At 38.9% G+C, this 22,418-nt stretch overlaps 1 protein-coding gene and 1 pseudogene across 3 annotated transcripts in view; one reads left to right on the forward strand and one right to left on the reverse strand.

The window, feature by feature from the left end:
• The window catches only part of LOC111155418 (syndecan binding protein), a 45,585-nt gene extending 41,224 nt beyond the window's left edge, over window positions 1–4,361 (reverse strand). Inside the window, exon 1 of one of the 3 annotated variants that reach the window (XM_022515557.1) lies at window positions 4,235–4,361. The gene's annotated coding sequence lies outside the window, so the exon portion shown is untranslated. Of the gene's footprint in view, window positions 1–3,582; window positions 3,626–4,234 lie in introns of those variants that run through there. The other 2 variants (XM_022515559.1, XM_022515558.1) reach the window with 2 other exon arrangements.
• A 10,932-nt stretch (window positions 4,362–15,293) lies between these two features.
• On the forward strand, window positions 15,294–15,781 carry LOC111155395 (annotated as a pseudogene).
• Window positions 15,782–22,418: the final 6,637 nt, after the last annotated feature.

Here is a 22,418-nt window from a genome sequence, read left to right on the forward strand (position 1 = left end):
AACTACTAAAACTCAACAAGAAAAAAAAAATACTGGCAAAAAAAACTGAATAGAAATTTCTCCAAAAAAGATACAAGAATGGCCATGAACACATGAAAATAGGCTCAAAATCATGAATCATTACAAAAATGCAAATCAAAACTAGGAGATACCACCTCACACCCCTCAGAATGGCTACTATCAAAAAAACAAAAACCAAGTATTGAAGGAAAATTAGTCAGATATATGCAAAAGAATGAAACTGGACCACTTTCTCACACCATACACAAAAAATAAATTCAAAATGAATTAAAGACCTAAATGTGAAACCTGAAACCATAAAAATCCTAGAAGAGAACACAGGCAGTAATGACTCTTAACATGGGCTATAGCAACATTTTTCTAGGTAAGTCTCCTGAGACAAGAAAACCAAAAGCAAAATTAACTATTGGGACTCCATCAAAATAAAGTTTCTGCAAAGCAAAAGAAACGATCATCAAAACTAAAAGGCAACCTACTGAATGGGAAAAGAGATTTGCAAATGACATACCTGATAATGGGTTAGTATACAAAATACATAAAGAACTTAACTCAAAGCCCAAAGAACAAATAATCCAATTTTAAAATGGGCAAAAACAGACATTTCCATAAAAAACACATCCAGATGGTCAACAGACACATGAAAAAATGTTCAGCATCACTCTTCATCATGAAAATGCAAATCAAAACCACAATGAGATATCACTTCACAACTATCAGAATGGCTAAAATAAAAAAGAGAAAAAAAAAAAAAACAAGTGTTGGTCATGATGTGAGAAAAAGGAACCCTCTGCACTGCTGGCAGGAATGCGAACTGCTACAGCCACTTTGGAAAACAATATGGAAGTTCCTAAAAAAATTAAAAATAGAACTACCCTATAATCCGGTAATTGCACTACTGGGTATTTACCCCCAAAGTACAAAACAATGAATTCAAAGAGATACATGCACCCCTGTGTTTATTGCAGCATTATTTACAATGGCCAAACTATGGAAGCAATCCATGTCTATCAATAGATTAATGAAGATACGGGATATACACACACAGAGGAATATCCAGCCATAAAAAGGAATGACCTCTTGCCATTTGCAACAACATGGATAAAGCTAGTGAGCAGGCTAAGCAAAATAAGTTAAGAGAAAGACAAATACCACATGATTTCACTCATATGTGGAATGTGGGATTTAAGAAACAAATGAGCAAAGGTGAGAAAAAGAGGTAAACTAAAAAACAGACTCTTTACTATAGAGAACAAACTGATGGTAACCAGAAGGGAAGTGGCTGGGCAATCAGTGAAACTGGTGATGGGGATTAAGGAATATATTTGTCCTAATGAGCAATGGGTGATATTCAGTATTGTTTATTCACTATAATGTACACCTGAAACTAATATGACACTATATGTTGACTATATTGGAATTTTAAAAAAAAGTATCAATTAGTAGGAATGTGAATAAATTGAAACCCTTGTGCACTGTTTATGGGAATATAAAATGGTACAGCCACTATAGAAAACAGAATGGTGGATCCACCAAAAAAAACCAAAATCAAAAAAAAAAATTAATTATATGATCCATCATTCCACTTCTGGGTATACATCCAAAAGAATTAAAATCTATGTCTAAAGAGATATTTGGACACCCATGTTCATAGCAGCAATATCCACAAAAGCTCCAACATGGAAGTAATGCAAGTGTCAATCTATAAATGAATGGACAAACAAAATGTGGTATATACATACAATGGAACATTATTCAGCTTTAAAATGGAAGGAATTTCTGCAACATGCTGGCTGAATCTTGAAGACATTATGTTAAGTGAAATACACCAATCACAAAAAGACAAATACTGTATGATCCCACTTATATGAGGTACTTAGTCAAAATCATAAACGTATAATGGTGATTACCAAAGGCTGGGGGAAGGAGAGAACGGGGAGTTCTTGTTTAATGGGTATAGAGCTTCCACTCTACAAAATGAAGAGGTTTTTAAGGACGGCTGGTGGTAATGGTTGTACAACACCGTCAATGTATTTAAACTTCTGAACTGCATACTTAAAAATGGTTGAGATGAGGGCGCCTGGGTGGCTCAGTGGGTTAAGCCGCTGCCTTCGGCTCAGGTCATGATCTCAGGGTCCTGGGATCGAGTCCCGCATCGGGCTCTCTGCTCAGCAGGGAGCCTGCTTCCCTCTCTCTCTCTCTCTCTCTGCCTGCCTCTCTGTCTACTTGTGATCTCTCTCTGTCAAATAAATAAATAAAATCTTTAAAAAAAAAAAAACTCCTTTAAAAAAAAAAAAAAAAAAAAAAAAAATGGTTGAGATGATAAATTTTGCTATGTGTATTTTACCACAGTAAAAAAGAAAAGAGGAAGGGGGAGAATATATGTTTGCATAGGTATCAAATATCCCTGGATGGATACCTAAAAAACATAAAGGGGTTGACTCCTATAAGAAGGAACTGTGGTTGGCTGGAGGACCTTTAAAAGGAAGGAGACTACACGGCACACCTTTTTTATTGCTTACATTCTGAGCCGTTACTGTTTACTGCCTCAAAAATCAAATAAATGTACAAATTATGTTGGCAGCACTTGGAAAAAAAACTAATAAATGCTAATATAACTATTACTAGATGCAGGACATATTTTAAAGTTGTTCAGAGGAATTTTTTTTTTTTTTTTTTTAGAAAATCTTGCCATTTACTACCTTAAAAAATACCTAAATCTGGCAAAAACAGGAAAAAAAATAGGTGACTCATGTTTAATTTAAGGAATGGTTTTATTGAAGAGTACATTCAACTGCCAACTATTTGTAAATTCATCCTCTTCTGGTAAAGATTTTTGTATCCTTATAATGCTCAAAATAACTAAAACTTAATGCTGTCGAAATTAAATCTGGATTATAATGGACTATTTCCTGAACATTTTAAAGGACATTCCACTTAACTATTTTCATTCTATAGCACAAACCACTTGATCCGTAATATTTCTGTACCATTTAAAGGACAAAAATTTACAGAACTGAAGTGGAACAAAAAACATGAAAAAACTTTTTTCTTTTTCTTTCCTTCTTTATTATTATTATTTTTTTTTACCATTTCCCTCAACCTCAAATAGAAAAAGTAAAGAATGGAAAATCTGTATTTTAATCACATACACTGAAGGTAAAGCTAACAGCCTGCAGCTGTTTTCAATGTAATTTTCCTTTTTAATCAATTGTTTTTTTTCTTTCAAACACGTAGATATTAAGAGTTTGGTAAACCAAGTACTTCTCAAGAAATGTACGTACATAAAGAAAAAAAAATCACAATGTATGTGCTGCCGAAGCGAGCACAAGAAAAAAAAAATCACAATAAATACGTATGCAGATAATATATACAGACCAGATAACCTAGAAATTTCTTTCAAAACCTGGCACACTGGAAGGCTCCATAATTAAATAATTCCACTTCGGTGAAAAGGACAACTTTCCACATCCATATGCCTTCACTTTCCCATTATTACAAGGAAATCCTGAAATGAAAACTCTGAGTCATTACATCTCAAGGGATACTTCCTTCTGCACACACCCTGCTGGAACGTTTCTCCCTCTTCTCCAACTTCTCCAAGAATAGGCGCGCAGCGAACGACCTCTCCCAACCCCCTTCCAGAAAGTCAAGGCTTGGCCCACTCAACAGACACCACCTTCCCCCCTCCAAATCCAGGGCGGTCCGACTAAGCCACCCAGGAAGGTGACTGGGTACAGTCCAAGGAAAGCAGAGCACCGTGACGAGCCACAGCCAGCCGCTCTTCCTCCACCGGTCCCCATCGATCCCAGCCAAGAGGAACAAAAACGCTCGAGACGGACCAGAACGAGGAGTCCGAGCTGAGGCGGCAGCTGACGGCGTCGCCGCGGGCCGGGCCGCAGCGCTGCCCCTTACCCCGCCAACCCCTCGCCGTCCCCCTCACCGCCCCCTCACCCTTCGCCCCAGTCCCGGGCGGGACCACGAAACTCAAGGGTCGCAGGCGGAGCTAGCGGCTCGCGCAAACTTTCGCCCCGGGCTCCGGAGGGCGCAAGGACGGGCGCGGAGACCACTGAGGAGCGGACGTCGCCGCCGCTTCCCGAAAACCGCTGAGACCCAGACGCTCTCCGCTAGGTGACCCGGGGATCCCTCGCCTCCGCCCCTAGTCCCCGCACCCGGGACGGGGCCGGAACACCCCTCTCTCCCCACGGCTGCTCACCTAGGCCACAAGGACCCGCTCACCGCCGTTGCCGCCCCGCCGCCTCCGATAACTGGCACAGACTTCCGAGACCCGAAGAGAGAAGAGCAGCGCGCGCCCGAGGACCGCCTGCTAGGCGCGTCACGGTGCCGCCCCCGCTTTCCGCCCGCGCAGGCGCGCGGCTCCAGGTCAGGTGACCCAGTCCCTATGGTAACGGGCCGGAGGTACTGGGGGACGGGGGAAGGGCGTGGGCTGCTCCTGTTAGTGCTAGGGTTGGGGAAGGTAAAGTCGCCCACCCGCTGCCCGAGGTTATGCTCCCCACCTTCTCCACCCTGCCCAGGGGTGGTATGGGAGGGCCGGTGCTACCTGCCCTCTGCTGTGTTCCTGTGTGCTCAGGGTCGTTTGGTTCACATCACCTACAATACAAAGAAGAGTCCAGAGAACCTATCCTTTGGAGATTTCCTTCACAGCCTTGGACTTCCTTCACTTTACTCCTACTTATCTGGACCCTCTCACTTTACCTCTCCACTCACAGGCTCAGAAACATTGCTTCCCCTAAACCTTCTCAACTCCTCTCCTCTTTGTTACAACTTTATTCTTCGGCTTTGTCCAACTCTTTGTCCAACTGAGCTAAAGTTCATTGGCTGTTCAAGGTTATGTATGGTGCTGCGCAAAAGCAGTAACCCATATCCTAAAGCAAACACTAAAAAACTATATTTCTTGAGGGCTGGCTAGGTTCCAGATGCTGTCCTAAGAACTTGATGTATGTAGTCTGAAATCCTTACACCAGTCTGTAAGACAGATACAACATCCCTGTTAGCAACAGAGAAACTGAGGCACTAAATTACCCAAGCATTAACTTAGAAGCATTTTATTTCTATTTAGTGCCGTAACAATTTACTGTGGCAAAACTAATAAAAATCTGAGAATAAAAGAGATGACAAGTATACAAGATGAAAACTCGCCCTCAGAGAGTTTATGGTCTAGCTGATAAAGTAGACATTTAAAAATAGACAGTAGATTGATAAGGAAGAAATATGCCTGTTTTTTAAAAACAAACATGTGACATGATTATTTAGAAAATCCCAAAAGATTAACCAAAAAAACCCCTAAAACTAATAAACAATTATAGCAAAGTTGTAAGATACAAGTTTAACATACACAAGAGCTACTTGCTTATATTTTTCAGCAATGTACAATTGGAATTTGAAATTAAAGACACAATAATACTTATATTAGCACAAAAAAATGAAATACTTATGTATAAATCTAACACATGTACAAAATCTATATGGGAGAACTATAAAGTTTGGATGAAAGGAATCAGATACAAGTAAATGGAAAGATATTCCATGTTTAAGAGTAGGAAGATTGAATATTGTCAGGATGTCAGTTCTGGGTGCCTGGGTGGCTCAGTTGGTTAAGCGACTGCCTTCTGCTCAGGTCATGATCCTGGAGCCCAGAGATCAATTCCTGCATTGGGCTCCCTGCTCTGAGGGAATCTGTGTCTTCCTCTGACCCTCTCTGTCTTGTGCTCTCTCTTTCAAATAATTAAATAAAAATCTTAAAAAAAAGAAAGAAAGAAAGAAAAAGGATGTCACTTCTTCCCAACTTGGTAGATTTGACATAATCTCAATTAAAATCCCAGAAAGTTATTTTTTGGACATCAACAAGCTAATCCTACAGTATTTATGGAAAGACAAAAGTCCCAGGAGAGCCAACCAATACTGAAGAAGGTAAACAAAGTCACAGGCCTGACAGTGCCCAATGTTAAAACTTACTGTAAAACTACAGTATTTGAAACAGTGTGGTATTATCAAAAGACTAGAAAAATAGATCATTGAAACAGAATACAGAGCCTAGAAATAGACTCACACAAATGTATTCAATGGATCTTTGACAAACATGCTAGCAAAAAAAAAAAAAAAAAAAAGTCTAAACATAGACTCTACACCTTTTGTAAAACTTAATTTGAAATGGGTCACTTAGGTGCCTGGGTGGTTCAGTCAGCCAAGTGTTTGCCTTCAGCTCAGGTCATGAACCCAGAGTCCTTGGATTGAGCCCCACATTGGGCTCTCTGCTCTGTAGGGAGTCTCCTTCTTCCTCATCCTCTGCCCCTCCTTCCGGCTTGTGTTCTCTCTCTCTGAAATAAATAAATACCGTCTTAAAAAAAAAATGAAATGGATCATTGACCTAAATTTAAAACGCAAAACTAAACTTCTGAAAGATAACATTGGAGAAAATCTAGGTGGCCTTGGGTTTAGTCATAGTTTTTAGATACAACAAAAACACAATCCATGAAAGAAAAAATTTGTAAGTTAGACTTCACTAAAATTTACAACCTCTGCTCTGTGAAAGACACTGTTTAGAAAAGGAAAAGACAAGCCACAAACTAGAGAAAATATTTGCAAAATACATATTTGATAAAGGGCTTGTATTCAAAATATTCAAAGAACACCAAAACCTCAACAATAGGAAAACAACCCAATTTAAAACTAGGCAAAAGAGGGTGCCTGGATGGCTCAGTGGGTTAAGCCTCTGCCTTCAGCTCAGGTCATGATCTCAGGGTCCTGGAATGGAGTCCCACATCGGGCTCTCTGCTCAGTGGGGAGACTGCTTCCCCCTCTCTCTCTGCCTGCCTCTCTGCCTACTTGTGATTTCTCTCTCTCTGTGTCAAATAAATAAATAAAATCTTAAAAAACAAAACTGGGCAAAAGATCTGTAAAGACACCTCACTAAATAAGATACACAAATGACAAGTAAGTATATGAAAGGAGACTCAACAGCATAGGACATTAGAGAAATACAAATTAAAACAACGATGAAATACCACTACACACCTGGGAACAAGCTAAAATCCAAAATACTGACAACGCCAAATGCCGTTGAGGATATGGAGCAACCAGAAAGCTTATTCATTGCCGGTAGGAATGTAAATGGTACAGCCATCTTAGAAGGTAATTTGGAAGTTCTTACACAGATCAACATAGTCTTGCCATATGAACCAGTTATCACGCTCATGGATATTTACTCAAATGAGTGGAAAACTTATGTCCACGCAAAACTCTGCACATAGCAGGGGTCCCTGGGTGACACAGTTGTTTAAGCTTCTGAATTGGTTTCTGCTCAGGTGGTAATCTCTGGATTGTGAAACCAAGCCCCGAGGCGGGCCCCACACTGCGTGGAGTCTGCTTGGTATTCTCTCTCCCCCTCCCTCTGCCTCTCCTGCTCATGCTCTTTCTCAAGTAAATAGATAAATCTTTAAAAATAAACAAAAAAAACTCTGTACATGAATATTTATAGCTGCTTTATTCATAATTGCCCCAAACTGGAAGCAAACATATCATTCAATACGTGAATGGATAAACAGTGGTACATCCATACTATGGAATAATATTCAGCAATAAAAAGAAACGAGCTATCAAGTCATGGAAGGACATGGAGGAAACTTAAATGCACATTGCTATGTGAAAGCAGTCTAAAAAAGCTACATATTATATGATTCTAACTATATGACATTATGGAAAAAGTAAAACTATAGAGGCAGTAAAAGATAGTTGCCAGACGTTCGGGGAATAAAGAGAAGGATAAGCAGGTGAAACACAGGGTGGTGAAGATATTTTGCATGATATCATAATGGTAGTCAATGATGTTAGCATTTGTCAAAAGCCATAACAGTATGTGGTGTGTGTACAGATAGTCTTTGTCCCCAGTTCCTGGATCAGAACTTCAGAAACCCTTTGATGCGGAGAGTTTGTGTTGTGGCGGGCACTGTGTATTGTGTGAGACTGATGAATCACAGACCTGTACCCCTAAAACAAATAACACATTATGTGTTAATAATTTAAAAAAAGAAGAGAGAGAGAGAGAAAGAAAGAAAGAAACCCTTTGAGTTTCAGGAGTGATAGATGTTTCCTTGTTATGCTAATAAGGTGGCTAAGAGCTGGAGGGGGAAGAAGCCCTAGATAGCTTCATGATGGAGGCTGGTTGTCAGGAAGACCAAGCATTTGATCAGAGATGGGGTGCCTCGGTGGCTCAGTTGGTTAGGTGTCTGCTTTAGGCTCAGGTCATGATCCCGGGGTCCTAAGATCGAGTCCCACCCTGGGCTTCCTGCTCAACCAGGAGCTTACTGCTCCCCCTTCTTGTGTACTCTCTGTCTCTGTCAAATAAAAATCCTTAAAAAAAAAATTGATTAGAGAGTTGGTACTTTCAGCCTCGGTTCTTCCCCACTTTTAAGCAGGAGAGGGCACTGGAGACTAAGTTCATGCACAGGGTCCCAGGTAAAAGAAACAGGTCCTATGCTCATGACTGAGAATCAGAATGGGTTGGACTTCTCAACAGAAATGTCTGAGGCTGATGAACAGTGGAGCAATGCCTTCAAAGTTATAAGAGAAAATGATTTCTAACGTGGAGGTCTACATCTGAGGTAGATGAGATCATTCAAATTGGACACATGAAGATATTTTTATAAATACTGCAAAGAACCATAAAGTTTCTCTCTCACGCTCTTCTAGAAAGTAAATGACAACCTAAATGTGCATTTGCTGCACAAAAATAAGAATACAACAAGGAAAAGAAAAAAGGGATGAGGAAATTTCCACAACACAGAGGCTTCAGCCTCAGAAAGGTGAAGATTGTTGAAGAACGTTGTTGAAGGGAACGTTGTTGTTGTTAAATGACAGCTAGGCAAGAGGCCCAGAAAGGAGCAATCCCACTTACAACTGGATAATAGAGGGCTCTAGGGGGACTGTCTCCAAGAAAAGTAGCATATTTGAACATAGCAAGAGATTCCTATTTCTCGGAGAGGGGAGGTGAATTTAATAAGGAATTAGAGTACAAAGCAGTGGGAAAAAATGAGGCAAATTGACCAAGAAAAGAAATGTAATCATATCACTTTACATGACTCATCTTTGAATAATATTTATGTAGGCATAGTAAGATCAACATATTATTTATTAGTTTAGACCCAAACCATGATCACAGGTTAGCCACAGATGCTAGCTAATGTTATTTTCCAGAACATGTCACTTTCTTTGGACTTTGAGTGGTCTGACACAAAAACAGACCACAAATATGAATATACTCTAACAATTACCAAGGGAGAATATGCCTAACCAAAGATATTACTACATATTAAAATCTCTTTATATTCCATGCTATGCCTAAAGTACAATATTCTTATTTTTTTTAAAATGCCTCTTAGGTCTCTTCCTGGTTTATAATGTTGTTTATAGTGAGGAGTAAAGATAAGAATGATTAAGATACATTTTTATTCAATTTTTAGAATGGACAACTTTGTTTTTTTAAGGCCCTTGAAATACTAATAATGCATAGTACTACCATAATTAACATTGTTGCTATTTCTAAAGATTTAATTTTACCAGAAAGACCAAAAATAGCCAATCACTTGCCCGTCACTTGCTCTACCGAATTATGCAATTTCCTCTTCCTTTTTGAAATCCCAGCCACATGACAAACCACACTGCCCTAAACTCTTTGTAATGCTTGCTTCCATTCCGGAACACATTTCCTTCCTCAGAGTTTTACATCAACAAAATTACAAACAATGTTTTATTGAACAGTAAAACCACCACTTAAAACACACCTCAGCTGACTTTCCTGGAACAAATTTGTTTATGTACATTCTAGAAAATCTCACTTAAAAGAGAATATTTTCCTGAAAAACAAATATGTAAATTATATTTTGTTGATTCAGTCACTGTTTAAATGCACAAGGGGTGCTCCCTATTTCAAAAGAACATTGAAAGTAAAGACACTTGTGGAAAAGTGAGTAATTATTTCTTAGTAAACTGTACTTTAAAAGTTTGGATTTAGTGTAACTGGTTATTTTATAATAGAACATTCATGTGTAAATCTGAATAGTCTCTGTTGTTAAATTACCATTTTCCCAAGTATTCACAATTTTACAAAGTTACTTTTCTTTAGGTTTTTAATTTTAATTCCAGTTAGTTAACATACAGTGTTATATCAGTTTCTGGTGAACAATACAGTGATTCAACACTTCTGTATATCACCCTGTGTTCATCTCAACAAGTACACTTCTTCATCCCCTTCCCCTAATTCACCCATCTCCCCAAGTATTAGTTTGTTCTGTATAATAAACGTCTGTTTCTTGATTTGTCTCTCTCTCTATTTTTTCCCTTTGCTCATTTGCTTTCTTTTGTTTCTTAAATTCCACATATGTGTGAAAACCTGTTATTTGTCTTTCTCTGACCGACTTACTTCACTAAGCATTATACTCTAGTTCCATCCATGTCTTTGCAAATGGCAAGATTTCATTCTTTTTTATGGCTGAATAATATTCCGTTGTATATATGCACCACATCTTCTTTATCCATTCATCAATCGATGGACACTTGGACTGCTTCCATATCTTAACTATTGTATATAATGCTGCTATAAATGTAGGGGTGCATGTATCCCTTTGAATTAGTGCTCTTGTGTTCTTTTACAAAGCTGTTTTTAAAGTTCCTTCATCATAGATTATTTTGCCATAGTGAAGTGATCATCAGTACTAAAAATTCTATCACAGTCATGATACACACCTTTCACAGGTAAAAAAAATATGGTTGGATGACATACCAATAAGTTAAACGTAACTTATAAATATACTGAAGTTAACTTAAAATTAACTTAAAGTATGGTATTTGACTTCCCTTTCAAAAATGTCTGTTGCATTCTGCTTCACTAAAAAATTTAAATTTTACCACATTAAGAGAGTCCTCCCCTCCGCAAAATAGAAATATTTTAGGGGGTTGCTGAAAATTTTCAAGCAAAACAAAAGTGAAATGTGACTTATAAAAGAAAGAGTTTCAGTTGTCATTGGGCCCCTTGTTTCAAGATTCTATTTTCTATATTCTTTCACTGACCATGATGAATAAGTCTTACAAGGAGTGAAATTTAAATATATTTTAATGCACTTGATACATAATTCTTATATAGAAAATATAAAGAACAGATCAATACTATACAATAATTTATGAGAGCACATTTGAAATAGCCATGTTGGTAAAAGGACAAAGCTCTTTTTCTACATCAGTGTCCAAAACAATCATTAAGGAACACTATAGTATTTTGAGTCCACTTCTATTTGAGTTAATTTTTAGTAATATCTGGAATATTTAAGAGCATCTGTGTTCTATTAAGAACGCAAAATCATTGAAGTCACTAAGTGCATCCACATTCCACAGGAGATGGGCCACATTGACATTTGGGTTAGCCTGAGCTCCATCATTTATTAGTTGAATGTTCTTCTATCACTCAGGACAGTACTAGTTCAGCATATTAAAAATTTGCTTTTAATGTAGAATAATGTGGAATTCTATCAGGGATTCCTCCCTACATTGTGAAAGAGCACACCCTTTAAAGGATGCCAGATGCTTTGTTCCAAGTTTGACGTGACCAAAATGTTCCAGATGTTCAGAATCAACCATATTAGTTGCATTTACATGGCCAGGAAAATGCATAATTTCTGAACTGTATTCATAAGGAAAATTACTATAGTTTCAAACATTTAGTCTCTTGTGTGTGGATAATGAGGCAATTGTATTAATTTGACTTTTGGATGGCACCCTTATCCCTCAGCTCTTGTCATAGTCCTTACCATGTAATTTTACATGTAATCAGAAGTGATCTTGTCTTTGCTTTTCTTCCCAGTTGTTTCTTCTGTGTAATCATTACTTCATCTTATAGAAACTTCCTGAGGGCTGGGGCAATGCTTGAAATGGTCTTTGATGCTTGGGGAACAGAAGTTTTCCTATAATTCTAGAATTACTGTAGTTTTCTCTTCCTAGGATCCATATTGGTTATCAGATTTTAACAACTCAGAGCTTAAGATTTCTGTAATAATTGGTGTCAATAGAATTTCAGCTGCCAGGCCAAAGAGTAAATTGAGACATTTTCTTGGCCTCCTTATGTAGGCATGTCCAGAAGTACCCCTGAACAATTTGTCACCTGGTTGCATTATTTACATTCTTACCACTCCAGCTGTTAAATTTTTAACATAAGTCTGGATTCCTTGTCACCAAAAATGCCTTCAACAAGGTTACACAGTGAAGTAACTAAAATCTACAAGATAAGGAGAAGATTGCCTGGACAATTAAAGGCAACTTGGGGCACATGGGTGGCTCAGTCAGTTCAAGGTCTGACTCAATTTCCACTTAGGTTGTGATCTCAGGGTCATGGGATGGAGCCCCAAGACCAGTTCCACACTGAGCATGGAGTCTGCTTTAGATTCTCTCTCTCCTTACCCCTCTATGCCTCCACATCTCCATCCTTGCATGTGCTTGTGTGCATGCATTCTCCCTCTCTCTAAAAAATTAAATAAATAAATAAATAAAAGCAATGAAACAAGGCCAGAAACAGTATTTCATTATCTCACCTACACGTATATTTTTAATTATTTTATTTTGTTCATTCATGATAAGTGTACCCTTTAATCCCCATCATCTATTTCACCCATCCTCCCACCCCCCTCCCCTCTGGTAACCATTAGTCTGTTCTCTGTAGTTGAGAGTCTGTTTCTTGGTTTCTCTTTCTCTTTTTTTTTTCCCTTTTTTTTTTTTTTTTTGTTTTCTTTCTTAAATTCCACATGAGCGAAATCATATCGTATTTGTCTTTTTCAGTTGACTTATTTTATCAGCATTATACTCTCTAGTTCTAGGCATGTCATTGCAAATGATAAGATTATATTTTTACAGTACTTATAAATATTTATAATATTCATATATATATATATATATATATATATATATATATCTCACATCTTTTTCATCCATTCCTCAGTTGATGGACACTTGGGCTGCTTCCATAGTTTGGCTATTGTAAATAATGCTGCAATAAACATAGGGGTTGCATGTATCTCTTTGAATTCATGGTTTTGTATTTTTTTGGTAAATGCTTAGTAGAGCAGTTACTGGATCATAGGGTAGTTCTATTTTTAATTTTTTGAGGAATTACCATACTGTTCACCAGAGTGGTTGCACCAGTTTGCATTCCCACCAACAGTGCATTAGAGTTCCTATCTATTCACATCCTCACTACACTTGTTTCTTGTAGTTTTGATTTAAGCCATTCTGATAGGTTTAAATGGTATCTCACTGTGATTTTCATTTTCTTTGCCCTGATGAGTGATGTTGAACATCTTTCTATGTGTCTGTTGGCCATCTGGAAGTCTTTGGAGAAATGTCTGTTCATGTCTTCTGCCCATTTTTAAATTGGATTGCTTGTTTTTTGTATCTGAGTTGTATAAGTTCTTTATATATTTGGATACTAATCCTTTATTGCATAAGTTATTTGCAAATATCTTCTTCCATTCAGTAGGTTGCCTTTAAGTTTTGTTGATTGTTTCTTTTGCTGTGCAGAAACTTTTTATTTTGATGTGGTCCCAATAGTTTACTCTTGCTTTCATTTCCCTTGCCTCAGAAGCATACCTAGAAAAATGTTGCTATGGCCAATGTCAGAGCCATTACTGCTTGTGCAATCTTCTAGGATTTTTATGGTTTCAGGTCTCACGTATAAGTTTTTAATCCATTTTGAATTTATTTTTGTGTATGGTGTAAGAAAGTGGTCCAGGGACGCCTGGGTGGCTCAGTTGGTTGGACGACTGCGTTCGGCTCAGGTCATGATCCTGGAGTCCCGGGATCAAGTCCCGCATAGGGCTCCCAGCTCCACGGGGAGTCTGCTTCTCTCTCTGACCTTCTCCTCACTCATGCTCTCTCTCACTGTCTCTCTCTCAAATAAATAAATAAAATCTTAAAAAAAAAAAAAAAGAAAGTGGTCCAGTTTCATTCTTTTCCATGTAGCTGTCCAGTTTTCCCAACACCATATATTGAAGAGATTTCTTTACTCTTTGTATACTCATTCCTCCTTTGTAGAAGATTAACTGACAATATAATTGTGGTTTTATTTCTGTGTTTTCCTTTCTCTTTTATTGGCCTCTGTGTCTATTTTTATGCCAGTGCCATATTGTTTTAATGTATATTTTTGTATTTGTATTATAGCACTTGGTATTATAACTTGAAGTCTGAAATTATAATGCCTCTAGCTCTGTTTTTCTTTTTCAAGATTGCTTTGGCTATTTAGGGTCTTTTGTGGTTCCATATAAATTTTAGGATTTTTCTAGTTCTGTGAAAAATGCTGGTGGTATTTTGATAGAGATTGCATTAAATGTGTAGATTGCTTTGGATAGTATAGCTATTTTAACCATATTTGTTCTTCTAATCCACGAGCATGAAATGTCTTTCCATTTCATTGCAGCATGTTGAATTTCTTTCAAGATGTGTTTTATAGTTTTCAGAATACAAGTCTTTTATGTCTTGGTTAAGTTTATATCTAGATACGGTATTATATTGGTATAATTATAAATAGGATTGTTTTCTTACTTTCACTTTCTTCTGGTTTATTATTAATATACAGGAATGCAACAGATTTCTGTACAATGACTGACAATTTACCGAATTCATTTATTAATTCTAATAGTTTTTTGGTGGAGTCTTTAGAGTTTTATGTACATAGTATCATGTCATCTGCAAATAATGAGAATTTTACTTCCTCCTTATCAATTTGCATGCCTTTTCTTTATGTTATGTAATTGCTATGGCTAGAACTTCAATACCCTGTTGAATAAAAGTGGTGAGAGTTTGAAGACTGAAACAATCCATTTTTATAGGAGGCCTTCAATTTTCCACTTTTCTTTCCCGTGTTCCATATAAATAGGGTATCAAAAGTCAGTTTCAACCCCTTCAGCCAACTTATTCTCCAAAGAGATTTCTGCTCCAAGAGTATTGTCTGTATTCCATTTCTGGGTGAAGGTAAGCCCATAATTATAGATTTTATATTTGGTCTCTATGTTGCCTGACACTTTCCCTGTATTAGCATAAGCATGACCAGAAGTAGAAAATTCCACTCCACTACAAGACTTGGTTCTCAGATCTATTTTGACCATTCTGATTCCATATCCTTTATTGAAGACATCCTTGGTGGCCTTTCCTAGATCACAGTAAGTTGGTGTATTATACATATCTTCAACCAGAGGGTCTGTCTCTGCTCTACCAGGGCAATGCTGAAGGTCTTCTTCAGTGATGTTGATATAGATTATTCTAGACCAACCATCTATGGCTGGGCTCTGTTAGCCTTTGAAGGTTAGCTTACTGGCTATCAGGTGAGTTTTGACATAGCCAAATCCAAACTATTACAGAATAATTTTGCCATGGGTTACAAGGCTGCAGACTTCCAGCTGCACACTCATGTGAATGACGACGCTGAATCTGGAGGGTCTACCTAGCAGAAGATTAATGAGAAGATTGAAAGGTCAATAAAAATTGCTTGGACAGCCAGCAATAACAATACCCATTTTGACATTGCTGCTAAATTCAAGCTGGGCTGTAAAACTTCTCTGCTAGAGCAAATAATGCCAGCCTGATTGGACCGGATTATACTCAGGCCCTTCGACCAGGCATCAGACTGACCCTATCAGCTTTAATCAAAGGAAAGAATTTCAGTGCAGGAGGTCACAAGTTTGGGTTGGGATTTGAACTAGAAGCTTAATGTGGTTTTGGGTAAGCATCTTATTCGTCCCTGGAGGTGAGGGGAACCCACCATGTTTTGGTCTTAAAATTCTTATGTGAAATTTCTAAAGTGTGAAATTTTTATTCTTCTAAAGAATTGTAATCCTCCCCACACTGAAGTCTACAGATCGCAGGTCCATCCTGAGTGAGGTACTTGAAGGCATGCCTAGAAGTTGTCATGTTTGTGCCACATTTCAGCTGAGTTCCACAGTGTTACTTGAACCGTGTGCCTTAAGCAACAATGTAGTTGGACAATGTAATTGGACATAACAACAATGTACAAAGGAAAAGACCTGATCCTTCAGCAGGTCCACAGTACTTTCTCACGACCTTTCAATACATTGATCTCTGTGCTGTAGTAGAATCTTTGGTTTCGCATCAGAGTGAAATAAGATAAACCAATCACATTTGGAACATTAAAAAAAAAAGTGTTGAGAGTGGACATCCTTGTCTTGTTCCTGACCTTAGGGGAAATCTCTCAGTTTTTCACCATTGAGTATGATGTTGGCTGTAGGGTTTTCATATAAGCCCTTTATTATATTGAGGTATGTTCCCTCTAGACCTACTTTGCAGAGGGTTTTTAATCATGAATATATATTGTACTTTATCAAATGCTTTTCCTACATCTACTGAACTGATCATACAATTTTTATCCTTTTTCTTGTTGACGTGCTATATCATGTCAATTGATCTATAAGTATTGAACAACCTTGCATCCCTTAATTGTGGTATATGATTTTTTAAATGTATTGTTGGTTCCAGCTTGCTAATATTTTGTTCAGAATTTTTACACCTGTATTCATGAGATACATTGACTTATAGTTCTCCCTTTTTTGTGTTATCTTTATCTGTTTTTGGTATCTGGGTGACACTGGCCTCATAGAATGAATTTGCGAGTTTTCCTTCCTCTTATATATTTTGGAACAGTTTGAGAAGAATAGGTATTCACCTGCATGTATTTTAAAAGGCTGTTTCCCTATGAAGGCCCACCCTTTTCGAGGGAGGCCTACATCACAATAAGCCTAATATCTGTCAAAGAGGTATATAAGATAACCAAGGTATTTTTCAGGAGGAAGATCTGGGCTGGGCCTAGGAAATTGGGACAAGGAGGTATATATACTGTTGCTATTTGAAGCCAAAGGTCTGGATAAGGATACTCAGAAAGAGAAACTGGATATCGGAACTTTACATCTCTGGAGAAGTGCAGGTATGGCACTTCCTGACCAGGGTTTTGAGAGGTAGAGAAGCCCTCTGAGCTATGCCACAGGCACAAAAGTATGAAGTATTCCATGTGCTTTGGACAAGTAAATCTCCTATTAAAAGTACAGGGTTGTTACTGGAACTCTGGAAATGTAACAGGATGACATCCATTTTTTTATTCTTCAGTCCTGATGGCCAGTGTAGGATGTGTGGTCAACACTGTACAATGGGAGCTGCAGGTACAGTCCTATCTCTTGTTTTTCAAATCAAGTTAGAACTGTCTGTCTATGGTCTTACAGCTAATTCTTCCCAGTGTCCTCAGTAGAGCTGCAAGACACCCTTAAGTGTTAGTTTTCCATATGCCCAAGCATATCCCCTCATTTGCATTTTCCAGGAACCCCATCTGAGCAATTTGTCTTCTGTCAGTTCCGGGGAGATTTTCTGGGAACCTTTCATCACTATTGCCCAAGACCTTTTCCCACTGCTCTCCTGTCCTGAGCCCCTGACTCCTGCATCCCACCACTCATGCTCTCATTCTGGAAGAGTATATCTCCTCATAGCCTCCTGAGAATAGGAGTAAAATGTTTAAGGCTTGACATTTTCCAAGACTTTTTTTTCTAGATGATTCTAGAAAATGAAATTATAGAAGGTAGCAGGTGGGAAAGCCAACTGTGACCAAAGAATTGGCACTGAAATGTGAAAGAGGAATGTTGTATCAGTTATACTTTGTTCTAGAGTTATTCGTACTATTTTCCTAGCACAGCTAGTTTTTTTGTTAATAAAATCATGTATGCATTCCTTTAAAGCTTTGCGTTCTACAAAAGCATGTGCTTAACAAAGGGCATATGGGATAAGTAAGGTTAGAGGCAGAATGCACTAACTGTCTAACAGGAGTGCTAACAAAAACCATAAACATGTATTTGTTTAAAAAACATTTTATTCAACTATTTAGAGAAAGAGAGAGTCTGTGCATGTAAACATGGGGAGTGGCAGAGGGAGAGAGAGAGAGAGAATCTCAAGCCAACTCTGTGCTGAGCACAGAGCCCTGTGCTGGACTTGATCTCAAAACCCTAAGACCATTACCTGAGCTGAAACCAAGAGTCAGATGCTTAACAAGCTGAGCCACCTAGGTGCTCCTGGTTTTTTTTGTTTTGTTTTTTTGTTTTATTTTGTTTTGTTTTTAATGGCTTAGTTTGTCTCCACTAGCAGCTTGCCCTGTATAGACTTTAAATTTGGGTACTTACACTTTCTTCCTTGAAATATAGGAGCATTTGCTTCCAAGAAAGCAAATTTATCAAAATTAAAAATCTGATTTAGGAGGATCCATCATTAAAAAAATAAAATACAGAAGGAAGGCTCCTGGGTGGCTAACTCTGTTAAGCATCTGGCTTCTGCGGGGGTCATGATCTCAGGGTCCTGGGATCAAGCCCCACATCAGGTTTCCTGCTCAGCAGGGAGTCTGCTTCTTACTCTCCCTCTGCCTCTGTGCCCCACCCATGTTCTCTTGCTCTCTCTCTCTCTCTAATAAATAAATAAAGTCTTTGAAAATTTTTTTAAATATTTTATTTATTTGACAGAGATCACAAGTAGGCAGAGAGGCAGGCAGAGAGAGAGGAGGAAGCAGGCTCCCCTCAGAGAAGAGAGCCCAATGTGGGGCTCGATCCCAGGATCCTGGGATCATGACCTGAGCTGAAGGCAGAGGCTTTAACCCACTGAGCCACCCAGACACCCCCAAAATTTTAAAATACAGAAGGAAATATTGTTGCAAGTTCCTTACCTGTCTTCATAGCTTCAGGCAAATAGTTTCATGTAGGGAAATGTGTAGCAGTTATTGAAACCACTAACCCCGTCCTTGCTTTCACTAAAGGAAGGTACCTCTGTAGGATTTCTTTCTTAAGGCATTCATATATTGTCGCTGAAGCTTGCTCTTTAATTGTGGAGGAAGTTTGCTCCTGATTTCTTGGAAATCACATGCTGAGTAAAATTGTTTATGAACCAAAATGACGAGCATTATTACACTGATATCATTTCCCTACTTACCGATTGTCGGTGAGCTCATTTGTGTCGCCAAAACATGTGCGATGGCAAAATAGATTGGACGTTTTGTTCTTTGAAAGACTTGAGGGAATACACCACCCCTAGAATCTTAACACTGTTTTGTTTTGTTTTGTCTCTTCCCTATTTCCTTAATCTTTTCTCCATGTTTCTTTTCTTCTGTTCTCTACAAACTAGGAAAAACAGGCTTGCTTTAGTTGGGATTATGTCTGGTTGCATACAGAAAGCTAAAATAAAGTGTCTTAAACCATATGGACATTTGTTTTTTCCTACATAAAAATAATCCAGAGGAAAATGATGCCAAATTCCTGCTCTGCTCTAGCTGTCACATTTACATTCCAAACACAGGAAAGAGGAAGAACAGATGGACCAAAGGGCACAGTCCCCCTCCTTTTGTGGATCCTTCTTAGAAACCTCAGAGAATACTTACATTATATCTCACTGGCCACATCTAATTGCAACAGAGTCTAAGAAATATCTTACAGCCAAGCTTACTTCCCAGGGTTCTGTTGCTAAAGAAGAAGAGAGAAGGGAATAAGCATTCTTTGCCACAGCATTACTTCAAAATAATTCATGTGTATGGAGTGTTTTCAATATGCCAGACACTGTGTCACTTGATTTCTACCATTAAAGATACACGACAGTCTGATGGGCAGAGTTAGTCATAAAAGTTCAAGGTAAGTCTGAGAACAAGGATCCAAGCACAATCAGGGGAGGAGGGTACCTTACCAAAGAGTACACACCTCAAACTTACTTAAACTTATATTTGTTTAACTTTTCTCTTTGTAATTGCCACTTGCTTCACAGTCAGCCCAGGACAGAAAAATCAGCTTGAAGCACATTTCTCTGATGTGGGGAGGGGCAAGAAGAGGTTAAGGAATTCAGAAACTTTTTGGAGGAAAGGAAGCTGTATTCTTTTCTTTTCTTTTTTAAGATTTATTTATTTTTGAGAGGACAGAAAGCGGGGCTGCGTTGGGGAGGAGGTGGAGAGGCAGAGGAGAGGGAGAGAAGTCCTCAAGCAGACTCCCTGCTGAGTGCAGAGCCCTACATAAGGCCTGATCCCAGACCCTCAAGATCATGACCTCAGCCAAAATCAAGAGTTGGACGCTTAACTGACTGAACCACCCAAGCACCCCAAGGAAGCTCTATTCTAGTTCTTGCTCCCTCAGGTTTGAAGTTATTGGCATCTTCCAGAATCAACCAAGCTAGGTATGGGGAATGGGGCCCCTGAAATAGAATTACTGTAAAGGTGAGAGTGAGCCAGCTCTGACATTGAAGCAGAGAGAGAAGTGAAGGGATGGCCCATCTGGGTCTTGGTAGGCTGGATCGGGGAACCGGACCTGATCCAGCATCCAGAGGTCACCTGGTGCTTATCAAACACCTACACATTTGTCAGAGCATATTCCTTCTAGATGTAAGCATTGGGGTGCAGAAATGTCCGCACATAATCTGGAGATTTCCTTCCCCTGTGGACTCACAGCCAGGAGCTCCTGGAGGAGCAATGAGAGCAGAGAACCTAGCCAGTAGGTTCATGCTTTCTACCCAGCTCTCAGGAGGATTCATCCGGGCAGAGGGCCTTTCTTCTGCTTGCTTCTTCCTCCCCGCATCCCTGAACAAGATTTCGTCTTTCACCAGTCCCAGTGACATTCCTGGGTTCTTTTGCCATTATGGTACCCAACACAGTCTTATAGCATAATTCCACTAAAGTGCAAGCTTCCACGGGTTCCCATTTGTGAGGTAACTGGCCCCTGTCCATGATTTTGATTCCAGGGCGGGAAGAAGAAACAGGTTTCTCTGGAGAGCTTTGGCTGGTTTGGCTGGGGCCACCCTACATTGGAGATAGCATGGGGAAATAGGAAGCCCACACCTCCCCCACTCCAAAATCGCTGTTGCTGGGGAAAGATGCCACCTGTATTAGTTTCCTATTGCTGCTATGTAACAAAGTATAACAAACTTAGTGCCTAAAGACAGCACAAACATCTTACCTCACAGTTCTGGAAGTCAGAAGTCAAAAATGGGTTTTATGGGCTCAACTCAAGGTTTTGGCAGAGTTGTGTCCCTTCTGGAGGGTCACATGTAGAGTGCATTTCTTTGCTTTTTAGAAGCTGCCTGCATTCCTTGGCTCAAGTCCCTTCTTCCATCTTCAAATTTGGCTTCTTTATCACATCTACTTTTCTGACTGTAACCCTTTCTCCTATCTCATGATTACATTGGGCCCCTCTTGTTAATACTGTACAGAATATTCCTCCCAATGTCATGTGATTCTTAGTCACAACTGCAGAGTCCTTTTTGCCATGTAAGTGAATACTTCTGCAAGTTCTGGGCATGAGTACAAAGACATCACAAGAAGGTCATCACTCTGTCTCCTGTAACACCCTTGCACGTATGGCTTCTATGAAAAGAGACTTCTTAGCTTTTCTGCTTTGGACACAGCTCACCAGAGCTTTATCTTTCTCAATGGGCAGGCCACACTGCTGCTGTGAGCACAGAGAGGCAGGCCCTAGTTACACAGATTCTTCCCCTGGGACACTCAGAAACATCTAAGTAATGGATAGAGGTGCTGAGGTGGCTTCTTCCCTCACCGGAAAATAATACTGAAGAAAATTGTAGCACAAAAGACATGCAGAAGAGCTCTGGTTTGAAGGCATGGACATTTCACAGCAACACCAAGCTCAAGTAAGTAAACACAAGAAGTAAGAAAGTTGTTAGAATAGTTAGCAGAATTATCCATGGGTAGCTGGGTACAGAGCAAGTACACTTATTCTTCTCCCTGTCCTTCTTCCCATGTGGACAAAGGGCAGTTGTGGTCACCTCAACTGGTAGAATACTGAGTGTGGAAACTGGAGCGGATAAGCCAGACATCACTTCAGGTAAGTGATTCCAGGAAAACCTGGAGAGCCCTCATAGACAAGCAAGCTAAGGGCATAGCCACACATTCTTCCTGAAAGAATTGTTTGAGGATATATTCTAGTAAATTAAACAGTGACTCTAAAAATGAAGGATAGGAAGGGAGAGGATTGGAGGAATAGGGTAACTGGGTGATGAACATTAAGGAGGACATGTGATGTAATGAGCACTGGGTATTATATAAGACTGGTGAATCAAGGACCTGTACCTCTGAAACCAATAATATATTATATGTTAATTTTTTAAAAAGGGAAAAAAAGCCTCTCTGAGAGGCACCTGGCTGGTTCAGTCTGTAAAGCACATGACTCTTGATCTTCAGGTCATGAATTCAAGCCTCATGTTGGGCCTACAGCTTACTTAAAATAAATAAATAAACAAATTTTTAAAAAAGAATAAAACTGCTATGCAGTTTAAAGTACAAAAATAAAATAAAATAAAAATGAGGTATATATATG

The sequence above is a fragment of the Enhydra lutris genome, unplaced genomic scaffold, assembly GCF_002288905.1.
Source record: "Enhydra lutris kenyoni isolate GAN:26980312 unplaced genomic scaffold, ASM228890v2 scaffoldscaffold41, whole genome shotgun sequence".
Taxonomy (NCBI): Eukaryota; Metazoa; Chordata; class Mammalia; order Carnivora; family Mustelidae; genus Enhydra; species Enhydra lutris.